The 14,800-nt window shown below is 34.1% G+C and overlaps 1 protein-coding gene across 1 annotated transcript in view; it reads left to right on the top strand.

Moving 5' to 3' along the window:
- LOC106883192 (E3 ubiquitin-protein ligase Su(dx)) overlaps positions 1 to 14,800 on the top strand; it is a 101,846-nt gene that overhangs the window by 29,098 nt on the left and 57,948 nt on the right. The gene's annotated exons all lie outside the window — the stretch shown is intronic.

Genomic DNA, 14,800 nt, shown 5'->3' with positions numbered 1-14,800 from the left:
TTGTTCGCAGAACCAGTCTTTGTTGGTTAGTTGAGTTTGGAAATTTAGTAAGAAAATTTAGAAAAGTAGTTTTCCATTGACTCTACTCTGTGCTTATATCTGATGGAGTCCTACCAAAGTGATGTAACTGGAGATATATTTCCATTGTTATTTTTCTGTTTCAATATTTTAGCTCAAGTAAATTGCCGTAATGAGAAACAGAAGCTGAGAAGCAATCATTATATGCAGCCAAAACGTTTAACTTCATTATGACAAACAAAAAGAATGTACGTCAATATTTAAAGCAAATGGCTGTCTGCCAATCTTCTAACAAGGTATACCTTAATGCATGTAGACCAGCAATAGCAATTCATAACTATTGAAATCAAAGTTTCTAGAGCAGTATTTCTCAATGGAGGTCCATATGACCCTTGGGGGTCCACATTAGATTTTGTTGCTAAAATTTACACACACACACAAAATATTTTAAGAATTTTTTAATACAATTTCTAATATTTAATTATAAAAATATAATAGGATTTTTTAAAACCTCAAATAACTGTGAGGGTCCACCCAAATAAAATAGGGACCAAAGGGATTCATAGGTGAAAAATGATTGAGAAACACTGTTTTAGAGGAATGATAAGCTTGGTGAGATGATTAATCTTTAAAGTAAACTGGTTGTGGAGTTAGGAAAGCAAGAGAGTAGAATTAACACGTGGAAGCACAAAAACCCAGGTGGTGAGTTTTCTAAATGAGTCGCATGGCATACTTTGTCAACAGCTTCACTTTGGTTGAATGCAGTTATCACAGTTTCAGTGTACTGTTTGAAGTGACACAGAAATGAGTTGTGTAGATTGTGTGAATGGAAGGTCATTAATGAACCTAGTTTTATAAAAATGAATGTGTTTTAGAGAGGTGGGGTGGGGGTTAGAATTTAAAATATTGTAGGATGTCATTAAGCCTTTTGATACCAACCTGGCTGAAACCACTTCTGACTTTGTGGTACAAATGTCTTGTTTTCAAAAGTTCTGAATTAAAATCTTCCACCAAACCTTAGTCACAATTTATGTTCCTAACACTAGCTTAATGATAACTAAGTTATTTTACTAAATTCTTTATTGTATTTAAAATTAGTTGAAAGAAACACAGAGCATCTCAGCAGAAATGTGTTAACAAAATGGTTAATGATTATTTCTATTTTATTAGAAATTCTGTATCTGAAAAGCAGCAGGATACCATTAACAAAGTCAGAAAGATTACTTCTCTTTACTTAAGGATAAATACTTCCATAGTTTGAGGAAGATGTCTTCAGAGAAGGAAAGAGGTTAAAAAAATTGAGTAACTAGGGGTGAAATAGAGAACGTTTTTGATGACCTCGAACTGTAGTGAATCAGTTTATGCTGAGAGTAGGATAGGATGTGTAGTGGTTGGTTAGAATGTAGTAATTAGGTCCTACAGTTTTGTTGTTGTTAAACTCCAGCTGTAACCAACTCCGCATGTTTTCAGGTATAATGTATGTTTCCAGGATGATATTATTGAATACATTTCTCCTCCTATTAAGACAGCAGGGTTTGATGTGAGAAAATTTTTTTTTTTTTTTTGTTTTTTTTTGCAGGTTGAGGGATCACATATATATACTCCCCTTTAGATACAGGATCTGGGGTTATATATATATAGTTAGTCTAATGTATTTAACATGTTTTGTAGTGAAAGAACACTGACTACTATACATATGTTTATGTTAGTCTTATTTTTTCTACCACTTATTTTTTTTTTATTTTTCAACAAGAAAAAAATTGTGAAATTATTTTAAAACTATGTCAGTTAGTGTTTGTGACAGATTTATAGAGGTTTCAGATCTGAAAAATAATATATTTTGCTGTCAAATCAACATCATCATCATCATATGACTGTCTACCATGCTGGCATGGACTGGACAGTTTGACAGGAGCTGATAAGCCAGTGGACTGCATCAAGCTCCACTGTCTGCATTGGCATGGTTTTCATGACTGGATGCCCTTCCTCATGCCAGCCACTTTACAGAGTGGACTGGGTGCTTTTTACATGGCACCAACACCAGTAAGGTCACTTAGTAACTCGCAAGACAAAGATTCCTCAACTGAGAGAGCGAGTGGTATTGCACCAGGTGATGAGAACTTATACCAAAAACATTTTAGGTGTTATTTCACAATGATGGTGACCCCATTTAACAAATATAGAATGTGAGGATGATATATTCTTTTATTATTAGTGATGGTTCATCACCGGAAACTGGGTCTTTGTATTCACTTATGCCTCATTTTTAACTATGTTTGTTAATTTCCCTCTACGCACTATCTGAACAACAGTTAGGCCTCACAGGGATAAAATAAAGTATATTTTTAAATGACAGTATGTGAATATTATGCAGGTGAGAGGAATTAATCATTTGGTGATGGTGAGACATAAGTCCAGTCTGATGATAATATTAATCTAATTAATGGTAATGGGGATGAAACTTGGTAATATTCATTATGTATATCCACTCATTTCTTCATCATTGGCTGTAGTGTGAGTCTTGTCTATTCTCCCATTGATATATAACTTATACCTGATTCCATTAACCTAAAACAACAACTATAATTCATTCTCTTATTAAAATGTAAACAAATATGTGCCTAGGCACATATTCATTTGCATAATGACTTAATTAAATGTAACATTGCTACTGTGCAATCAATATAATCAATTAAGGTCAGGCATCTGCATGGCCATTTTACCTGCTAGAAATAACAGCCAATTTTTTTTTTTAAATTACAAATAGTGAAAGAACACATTGGATAATGTTCTGGACACCTGGAGGCCAAAAAACAAAAACAAACAAAAAGAAAAAAGTCTGATCATTCATGGCTGATTTGGTTATATAACGAAGACAACTACAGGTTTTCTGGTTTATAGTTGTTGGTATGTATAATCAAGCTAAAAAGCTGTATTGCGTAGTTGTTGTTATGTTGAAATCTATGTTACAAATGTCAGATGTGTATGTGGAATGACAGGTTTCTCTTTGATATCTCTTTCTCATAATAGAAAGTCTTTTTATTCATTGACAGATGTAGGTTATAAGAAGCAACTAGTAGCTCTTTGTGGCCATACTAGCAGGTCAGTTACTAAGAATATAATGAATTAGGACCGGATGCTAATAATAATTAATCATGATTGTACAAGTTGTTCTGATTATTGATCTCAAATTTTATAGAGGAGATGAAGTGTAGTTGATTTAATAAACTCCAGAACTGTTTTGTTTATTTTATATTATTGCATTTTAGCTTTCATTATATCATCATTGACTATAGCTTTCCAATGGGTCCAGCATTTGTTCACTGCTCTTTTTATGGTGAGTGTCAAGAGATTGTGTAACTTGGATGGAGTAAATACCATAAGGTATTTTTCTTCATTGACTATTTTCTTACTTTTGTGTTTATCTTCCACTGCTATACATGTAAACCTAATACACATGTATATTTGCATGTGCGTATATATGTTTGTGTGTGTATATATGTTTGTGTGTATGTGTATCTTGTGTGTATAAATAGGTGTTTGACTAAGTTTAATGCTCCACATACATTATCATTTTCCAGTCTGCCTTCAGTATAGTAGTTAAGCAACTACTATACTTAGTGGTATTACTAGTTATGGTATATTGAATAAATGTAACAATTAATAACAACATCTGTTTATTGTAATTTCTCATGCTCCGCACACGCGCGCGCGCGCGCGCGCACACACACACACACACACACACACACACACACACACACACACACACACACACACACACACACACACACACACACACACAGAGGCTTGGCTGTTTGGCAAGAAGCTACCTTCCCATGCAAATGGCTTTGAATTCTGTCTCATTGCGTCACTACTATAGCCTTGAGTGGATTTGGTAGATGGAAACTGTGAAAGAAACCTGTCATAAATGTATGTATGTATTTGTGTGTGTGTATATATATATATATGTGTGTGTGTATGTCTATGTTAGTGTCTCTGTGTTTTTATCTCCATCCACTGTTTGATGACTGGTATTGATTTATTTACATTCCTGTAACTTAGCGGTTCAACAGTACGTACCAGGGTTAAAAATAAGTACTGGGGTCAATTTATTCATCCAAACCCTTCAATGCAGTGCTCCAGAATGGCCACAGTTCAATGATTGAAACTTGTAAAGAGAAAAGACAAAAGATATATGTTTAGTTTAAAAAAAAAGAATTTTATTGAACGACCTTGCCTGAAGATCATTGTGCTGTGAAACTTGAGTTACTGAACAAACTCCATTTCACTTGCAAAAAAACAAAACAAAAACATATCCTCTACATCATATATTGAGTACTTCTCATTTGTTTGACATAAACCAACATATATATATATATCATCTCCATCATCATCATTTAGCATCGTGTTTTCCGTGTTGGTATGGACTGGACAGTTCAATATGAACAGACGAGCCAGAAGGCTGTGCCAAGTTCTAACGCCTGCTTTGATATGGTTTCTACAACTGGATGCCTTCTTAATGCCAACCACTTCACGGAGTGCACTGGGTGATTTTTTTATGTGACACTAGCAGTGGTGAGGTCACTAAGTAACCAGCAAGACCCCTCAACTGAGTAGGGTGTTGAATGGAGGGCTAAAAAAACTAACTAGAGATAGAGAGACAAGACCAAATGTCTTGATGAGTTGAATACGTGGATTACCCATCTGGATAAAGATAGAGAAGATATGAGGTCAAGGTACAAGGTGAGTATAAAAGATAGAATAGGACAGAAATAGACGTGTAGATAAGTGTGATAGATTAGGGATAGGGAAGAGATGGAAGAATGGGTGTTAGATGAATTGTGTAGGAAGGTTTGATAGAACCTGAATTCGTCTTGAGATGTGCATATCTTCTCTAGCACAGCATGCTAACATGTATGTATATACATACTCGTGCATAAATACAAATAAACAAGATGGGCCTCCATAGAAATTCCATTTAACAAATTTCACTCTCAAGGTACTGGTCAATTCCAGGCTATAATAGAAAACACTTGCCTTGAGTACCACACAGTGACTTGAACCTGAACTCACATTGTTGTGAAGCTTCTTCCTTAACCACAGGGCCATATCCTTAGTATCTATTTTATTCATCCCAGAAGTAAGAAATGCAAAGTTGACCACACCAAGATTTGAACATTGAATCTCACGTAACTAAGTAGCATAAGACATTTAGTTTAACACACTGTTGCTTCACCATTCTAGATATTCTCTTAAATATTGAATTTGTAATTATTGTCTGCTTAGAGTGATTTCAAATAACGAACACATTTACATAGTGTATAACATCAGTGATGTCTCTTCCCCAACATCATCCATTACCTTGATAATTAATCTAATTTCCTAGTTGACATGTAAGCTGGGACTTACTAACCATATTTCAAATCACCTCATAGTGTACAGATTTGACATTAATTAATTGTATTGATTGCACAGTGACTGTGTTAATAATGTTATGACTCTGGAAATATTTAATTGGAGTAGATACTTTTGGCTCAGTTCCCTACCATCTACAGATCTCTTCATGTAATGGAATTTTGTGTAGAGAAAGAATTTTATGGAATTTTTTTACGTTATTATTTAAACTTTTGTCAATACCTAACAGAAAGCTGGTTGGTTTTTATTATGCAAGTATTCATCTTCAATAATTCCATGAACCCTTGATTCTTATAACAGTAACATCAGGTGCTATGAAGTAAGTTATTAACAAGATGATTCCAGGAGATAGTTCTTTCAACTTTCTGTTTAGTCAAATCATTTCATGTACATTGTCACAATCCTTGGGAAAGGCTCTCTCGGTGCATGACAAATTACTGTCTAAGGTTGGGACTCTAAATAGCATTCACATTAAACTTGCTGCTACATGGTCTTGATAGAGGAACATTCATACAGTATAGGGCTGTTATATAGTATAAAAAGCAGATATAGTATGAGAGAATAACAGGAATCAAGTTGATGGTATTTTGTTTATTCTGTATCCATTATGATTGTTTCATCGACTGATATTCAAGATCAATGACTAATCAAAGATTTTAGATGATGATTTATAGAATATTATTGATCAGATCACTTGTGGATTACATCTTTAGAAATATTTCTGCAGTTCATTTGAAGATAACACTTCCATATCTCTGTTCAGTGGTTAAGGCATTGATTGTAATGAGAGTGTCAGACAAATACCTTGTGGTATTTAGCTACGTCTATGTTCTATGTTCAAATATTTTCAGGGTTAATGAAGTAAGTACCAGTCACATACTGGTGTTGATTGCCTATGCTCTTACTCTATATTGAGGCCTTCTACATTTCTACTGTATACATAGGTATCACTAGCTCTCAGCACATTGAATATCAAGAATCACCATTCAAGTGGTGTAAGATCCATGCAATTATGTACATGGTAGGATCCCAATCTCTTTCACAGAGGCTGGCCACAAGTCTGTGTTTGGTCAAGAGAGTGCCCCAGATGCTTAGCCCATTTTACTGTCATGCCTTCTGACCATATTAGGTTCTTCTGCCTCATCTGCCATTTCAGTCTTTGTGCACTTAGTGGGTGACATCCCCTGTATAACAATCCTTCTGAGATTGTTGATACCCTCTTAGTTTTGCTCACAAGCTAAAGGCAAGGTACTATGGTATGGTCATCATTGTGCTCTATCAACTTCTGGAAGCCATTAGTGAGAACTGTGTAGTAATTGGGGATCAGTGCTTCCATCCATGGCTGGAGATGTGCAGCTGATAGGTTTACAAAGGCACTGTTCCTTACATACGACACCAAACACCTTCTGTTTGTATCTAGATAAATACATATAATAAAAAATTATCTTGTTTGTTGGTCTAACAAAAAAAAAAAAAAATTGCATTCCATATTTTGTAAAGTTCCTTCAATAATGAAAAAATTGGGTTTGTTAGGTTAGACTAGTTAGTGGTAGATAGAAGCATTACTGGTTTATAAAGGATTTGTGTGAAAATCTTGCTTTGCTGTAACGTTTGTTATTGAAATGAGCATATAAATTTGATTGTGAGTCATTGCTGTGAAATACTGTTGAGAAAACTTAGAATATTTGCAACTAATTTTCCACACACAATAGATTTAGTGGAAATGCTTTATACTAATACATTTGATTTTATCTTTTCACAAGTCTTTTATTGAATGTGGTGATGTTTGAAAATGAGTGTCCCTGAACAAAAGTTTCTTTTTCTTTTTCATATTGCCAGTTTATACCGTGTGAGGAGGTGTGTGTGTGTGAGTGAATGCATGCATTTGCTTATACATAACATATATGGACACACCTTTTAAACTAAAGATATTTATTACATTCTGTTTGTACATATACAATGCCAAGTTAACTAACGAGGGAGCCTCTACATAGATGCTTGACCAGCTAGGGATAGCAGCCAAATCTTAATTAGGTAGTGGCATATTAGAAAAGGTAGTTCTAGGGACACTGTCTCAAAAAATTTTTTTAAATGAATTGGTCGTGGCTGGAGAATATTTGATCATAGATCAAGGTGATTAACAAAAGGACCATGCATTTAATGTAATTGAAAGAAGCCTTTTATAATCCACAAAAGTTTATAGGCCTGATACTGAACCAGCTTTAAATTGTGTTTATTATTGAAGGTGAGCCACCCCACTTAACTTGTTAGGCTGTAGGCCCACCACTAAAGACTGTAAAGTATTTTTCAAGCAAACTAACGAAGAGGTGCCCATCCTTCTCATTACAAACCCCCCAACAAAATTCATTCCTATTTTTTCAGTGGTGCTCCTGATGTGTTGTTTTTAGCCTGCATTATATGTTTACTGCAATGTGGATTGAGTCAACATAACCTGCCATTTCCCCTCTTGCCTTTTATTCTAAAGCAGCTTTGTGTGAAATTAACAGAATTATCACTGGAAGCTATAAGACGTTTACACATTAGGTTATATATTATGTGTGTGTGGGTACTATAGCTGATGCTTAGCCCATAACTCATTAGTTCATGTCTCTTAACAGTCAGTATGTTGCTTCCTTGTACATGACACTTGACTCCAGTTGCCTAAGGCTTCATGCATTACAACATTATTCATTATCATTTTCGGTTTTACAGCTGTTGAAAGAGAGAAAGAGAGAGAAAGGTGTGTGGGAGGGAAGAGATGATTGAGACATGGCTATATATATTACTGTTTGTCTTCAATTTTCAAAGGTTTCATATTGAATTAAGTAGAATATGCTTTGCTTGTTGGAAGACTAATGACCAGTGTATTTTCGCTGTTGTCATTGTCATTCAATGCCTATGTTTCATGCTGGCATGGGTTAGATGGTTTGACAGGATCCAGTAAGCCCAAAGACTGCATTGTGTTCAACTGTCTGCTTTGGCGTGGTTTCTATGGCTGGATGCCCTTACTAACACTAACCTCTTTACAGTGTGTACTGGGTACTTTTTTGTGCCACCAACACTAATAAGGTCATCATGCATCTTTCAAGACCATGAACCCCTATGCTAGGAGAGGAGGGGTTTTCAAGTTAGAAAATACAAAACAAAGCAAAAACATACACCTTATGAAGATATACATTTGCAGTATGTGTATCCATTTCCCCAATAATGGGCAGTCTGATGACCCTTTCCTTTCTTTAATAGTGTTACAAAACATTAGCACACAGACATCCAAACTGAGATACAGTGAGACGCAACAACAGCTTAGGTATACGATGCCTATGAATACTTTATTGCTCATCCCCCAAATCAGTTACCTTAGATAATAAAATGTCAGTCTCTCAACTTACCAGTTATGAATTCTATATTCTATTACTCTGATTATGCTGTCTCATTACTGAAAAAAAGGAACTTCATCAACATTAAATTCACAGATGAGGTCTAATTAAGACTAAAACATGTCTAGAATTGTCAAGCTCATTTGCTGGATAAATGAAAGTAATATTAGTCATAGATTAATAAATTATTTTTGTACCTCTCTGCATATGTATTTCCAGTTAGCTTTTTAAAAGATCCATGCATTTATTATCATAACATTAACTATTGTTCTGTTAAATCAATTAAATGGTTGAGACATTTGGTTAATTAGGGAGGTGTTTGTTGGGTTATAGTAGCAAGTTTGAATCATAACAAGGTTGAGTTGACATTATCTAGAGTTTATCACAAAAAATAGAGCTAGACAAGAAGATATTTTTGGAAATAGAAAATTGATTGATTGATTGGACACATATTTACTTTTAAGGACGTCTAGCCAGTGAACATTTCCTTAATGGGAGTAATCTAACTTGATTCTGGGCAAGAATAATAATGTGTGTAGTATTTTATATACATACATACATACATACATACATACATACATATATATATATATATATATATATATATATATGCACAGGCGTGGTTGTTTGGTAAGAAGCTTGCTTCTCAACCACATGGTTCCAGGTTCAGTCCCACTGTAAGGCACCTTGAGCAAGTGTCTTCTGCTATAGCCTTGGGCCGACCAAAGCCTTATGAGTGGATTTGGTAGGCAGAAATTGGAAGAAGCCCGTTGTGTGTGTGTGTATATATATATATATATATATATGTATATATAGATATATATACATACACACACACATATACACACGTGTTTGTGAGTCTGTGTTTGTCCCCCCACCATCACTTGACTTGTTGGTATGTTTATGTCCCTGTTACTTAGTGGTTCAACAAAAGATATTGATAGAATAAGTACTAGGCTTACAAAGAATAAGTCCTGGGGTTGATTTCTTCGACTAAAGGCAGTGCTCCAGCATGACTGCAGTCACATGACAGAAACAAATAAAAAAAAAATAAAAGAATAAAATATATATAGGCATGACTGTGTGGTAACAGTTTGATTCCAAACCACATGGTTTTGAGTTCAGTCCTAGTGCTTGGCACTTTTAGTATATATCTTCTGATATAGCTTTGGGTGGACCAAAGTCTTGTGAGTAAATTTGGTCAACAGAAATTGAAAGATGCTCATTGTAGATATGTGTGCACGCGCGTGCACACACACACACACACACACACACACACACACACACGTGTTACTATTTTCTTGCCTTGACTTCCCATGATAGTTGTAAATGAATTTCACCTCTATGCAAGCAGTGTCCTGCATTTCCAATCTTCTGCAAAAATATGTTTGGTGATGGGAGAAATATTACTTTACTTGGAAACAGGTAAGGGTTGGTGACAGGAATAATAAACCGCAATATGGTGAGGGATTACTGTATATATCTTTGTCAAGGCTGAGGAGGATTTGATGGTGGACATGATTTGAGTTTACTTAGCAATAAATCCTTTTTTAAGGCTTATCTCAGCCCTTTTTAGTTAGTGCAAAACCATGTGTGTGGCTGTGGCACAAAACTACAGAGGTAAAATTTATAGTTTTTCATCAGAACAATTTGAATTTTTGTGTGAACCAACTAAATCAATCTAGGTCCATCTCTGCGCTCTCAAAGAGAGAGTTCAAGGAAAGTGAGTTGTCAGTTTTGTAGCTTTATTTTCATTTCTTGCTGGCCAGGAATTGAAGATGTTTTATATTATTGGCTACCAACTCCTAAACCATTGATCTTCTCAACTGCTATATTCCAACAAAAGATGGAATGAAATAGCAGAAGAAAAATTTTAATTTATCTTCTATACTGATACTGTTATTGTTGGAGGCTTTTATATTTTATGAATGTCTTTGTTGTAGTATAAATACACTTAAGGCTATCTTCTTTTTCACAGTCTTTGGCTGGCATTTTTCATTTGATTCAATCTTCCTATTGTCACCTTCATAAAGTGACTGTTCTTATTTCATAGAAGTTGATTAAATCAACTTCTTCATGTAAAGTTGCTGTGAGCAAAATTTGTTGGATGAACATGACATGAAAATAGAATTAGCAGAATGAAGGATTTGTTGATGTATAGACATCGGTTGGAAAGAGTTATGAAGCAATATTTTGATAGATGAAAAATGTGTAGCAGGAGGGTAAAGTACCAATTTCTATTTTGATTGGAAACAAACTGAAATTTACTTTGTGAATGATATGCGCAGATTGGGAGTAAATCAATATGGTGAGAACTTTATATTTTTAGATATAGATTGTAGCTTTAAGAATTGTTTTCATTTGAAATCAATGTTTAATGCTCACATATTCACATTCACAAACACACATATTCTTTGTAAAAAATATTGAGACAGTATGTTCATATACTCTCATAAAATAGCTTTACTAATTAATGTACATTAATTTGCTTGACTGCAAAGAAAATGGTCTGTATCAAACCCATCGTCATTGAAAAATAAAAATTAAAAAAAAAGTTTGTTTAGGTATTGGTTGAGATCTAAATTTGATACTTATTTCAAGAAGCTCGTTTTTACACAGAAATATTTTGTTGAAATGATTTGCTGTAAATTGATTATTTAAGCAAATTTTTCGTGTACTAGTATAGTCTCTGAAGTTGATTCTATTTTTGAGATTAATTCTGTTAAATGCATCTCATTTCTATAAATTCATTACGTTAGAATATGAAAATTGAGAGTTTGAAATTTACAAGGTAAAAGTTTAACTTAATCTGCTGATAAAGGTAACTTTTAATAATATTAGTTGGCACTCCATCACTTACGACGAGGGTTCCAGTTGATCCGATCAACGGAACAGCCTGCTCGTGAAATTAACGTGCAAGTGGCTGAGCACTCCACAGACACGTGTACCCTTAACGTAGTTCTCGGGGATATTCAGTGTGACAGTGTGACAAGGCTGACCATTTGAATTACAGGCACAACAGAAACAGGAAGTAAGAGTGAGAGAAAGTTGTGGTGAAAGAGTACAGCAGGGTTCGCTACCATCCTCTGCCAGAGCCTCGTGGAGCTTTAGGTGTTTTCATGCAATAAACACTCACAACGCCCGGTCTGGGAATCGAAATCTTATGACCGTGAGTCCGCTGCCCTAACCACTGGGCCATTGCGCTTCCACCTTTAATAATATTAACATGTTTATATAATTAGCACAATCATAAAAATTTAACCATTATTAAAAGTGAGTAACAGTTTAAGATTATTTCAGATAATTTCAGCTAGTAATTCTTTACTATTTTGGTTAGGATGTTTGAAACAATTGAATATACAAAATTATTTTCTTAAATTATTAAGCTTTGCTTCCATTCAGTTGGAATAATACATTATAGTTATTCACTGAATTCAAATTGACTCATTTAACTTACATTCTACAGAATTGTGTTTGAAATAAGGTTTTGACTTTGAGGAGTACAGGCAGGATAGAAGCTAAGTTGTTTATAATATGACATTTTCTATCAAGTTGTTACAAACTTAGAGTCGAATAAAAATGGGTTTTTTTTCAGTAGCTTCTCATGTACTCATTCCAGGAAGAGGGAATAGCTGTTATTACAATATGTGTGTGTATGTATGAGTGTATATATATATTTCATATAACAGTGTCCACATGCTATCTCCTTGTTAAAATAAATAAATAAATAAATAAATAAATAAAGGCATCGGCTTATTGTAATCCAATCTTCTGACTTGCTTTTATGGGAGTTCTTTAGATACTAGCAACAGCTATCAGATGCCATGTGACTGTTATGTGGAATATTTTGCTTACTTTTGGCAAATTTTCTGAGAATGTTATTAAAAAAAATGATGTATATTTTTGTGTGATTATAACTCGCACTTTGGGTCTTTTTTCAATGTTTTCTTGAACTGCATGTCAGTGGCTGGAAATTTCTATTTTGACATACATATTTGTAATTGTGTTATAATATAGTCATTTATTCATTAATAACACATATGTTGTTATATTCACTTCTATATTTTATTATTGTCATAAAATATTAAGCATCAAACTCTTTCATCATATGTCTACAACCTAGTCACTGATCTTCTATTTTACTGCTTCTGTTAGAAGACTGTTATGTTGATTATTTTGCTTGCTTTTGGCAAATTTTCCTAGAATGTTATGTATATGATATATTTTTGTTTTTGCGTGATTTATAATCACTTTGATTCAGTTTTAAATGTTGGCCAGTCTTTATAAACTGTGGTGTTAATAGTTCCTTTATTACTTCTGCTTTAGCAAAAGTGGAGGTATTGTTTTCAGTTGTGTTTTTTTTTGTTTGTCCATGGACAAAGATATCTCAAGAACCTCTGGATGGATTCAGATGAAACTTACAGGGATGTTTGGCCTCGTGACTGGCATGAACTGATTAGATTTTGGGATCGATCCGGTTCTGGACAAGGATTCTGGATTTTTTTTTTTTTACTTAATTTTTGAGAATGGTCATGTTCATTTTTAGTATTCCCATTTGTGAGAACATTCCTTTTTTTGTGAGAGTTTATTTCAGATATTTTCATTCTAAAAATCATCTCCGGCTAATCGTTGAGAGGACATTGGTGTTGCCTTGGCGTAGGTTTGCACTCTCTGAGTGCTCCTGTTATTATTATATCTACGTCTTACTCTATTATGTTACTGTTTGTTGTAATATCATACAATTTTCTACTCAAGAAAGATGAAACTCTGAAATGGAATGACAAGTTCACTTTAGCAGAATTTGAACTCAGATCATAAAGTTGTAAACTAAACACTGTAACACATTTAACTAGTCACTCTTACTGTTTCAGCCACTCACCTATTTTCCTAACATCAATTATTTCTGATTTAGGCACATGGCCAGTAGTTTTTGATGGATGAAGGCTCCAATACTTGACTGGTACTTTATTTTTATTGAGCTTGGAGGGATGAAAGACAAAGTTGACTTTGACAAGATTTGAACTTGGAACAAAACAACAAAAGTATATTTTCTGAGTAGATGTTACTTTGTTGTGAAATAATAGGAAAAATGGTCACTGTCGAAAAGCACTCTATTCATTGAGAATTAAACTTGTATCCAAATTGGATGTAAATGGAATGAATTATTAAGTAGATCTGTCTGGCAGTGTTAGTAGGTTAATAACCATTGCACGTAACAAGACGTTAATACTTAGACTAAGAGGTGTGAGTGTTCGTTTTCTTCTTGTAATGCTTTGGCATGATTGCTTCTTTTTTTTTTTTTTTTTTTTTTCACTTTGTTCAGTTCTCAGTCCTTTCGCTAATTCCATTCATTTTTGAGTAGTTGTACTCAAAGATTTCTTTGCACTTTTTCTGCTGTAGTTATTGCCAACAGCTGCCAACTGTTCATTTGATATTTTTGTTTCAAATTGAAGTAATGTAAACGTCTTCAAATCTTTATGTAGGTGCTCTAAATACAAATAAATAATGACAAATAAATAAATGAATAAATATCCTCTCCCCCTCCTCATCCTTAAGAAAACATGCAATGCTTTCAGTTTGCCCATCCATTCAACAAATGCTATCATGGGATCTGATAATCTTTTCTCTACTCAACAGGAATATTTATACATAATAATTAGAAGATAGTGATAGGAAAGACAGCACTTCATATCATGAAACACTTTAAGGATGAGTTGAATGGATAAACAATTTATGTTCATTCTTTGCAAAGCTTTCAAAACCATTAATGCAATTGTAGAAAATACAAAAATGTTCTTTAAAAGGAATTTTTGATTGCTTGATTCTTGATTTCCATATAAATTATTCTCCTTTATTATAAGAGTGAAAAAAAGGCAGAGAACTAGCAGTGGAGTGAAAGGAAAGAATCAAGTACAATTTGTTTGATGTGCAGCATGAACTTGATCGTAAGCAAGCTCGAAAGTGAAATGAGTTTGGATTCTTTGGATGTT

The sequence above is a fragment of the Octopus bimaculoides genome, chromosome 6, assembly GCF_046866305.1.
Source record: "Octopus bimaculoides isolate indiv1 chromosome 6, ASM4686630v1, whole genome shotgun sequence".
NCBI classification, from domain to species: Eukaryota; Metazoa; Mollusca; class Cephalopoda; order Octopoda; family Octopodidae; genus Octopus; species Octopus bimaculoides.
This window is presented reverse-complemented; position numbering and strand designations above follow the sequence as displayed.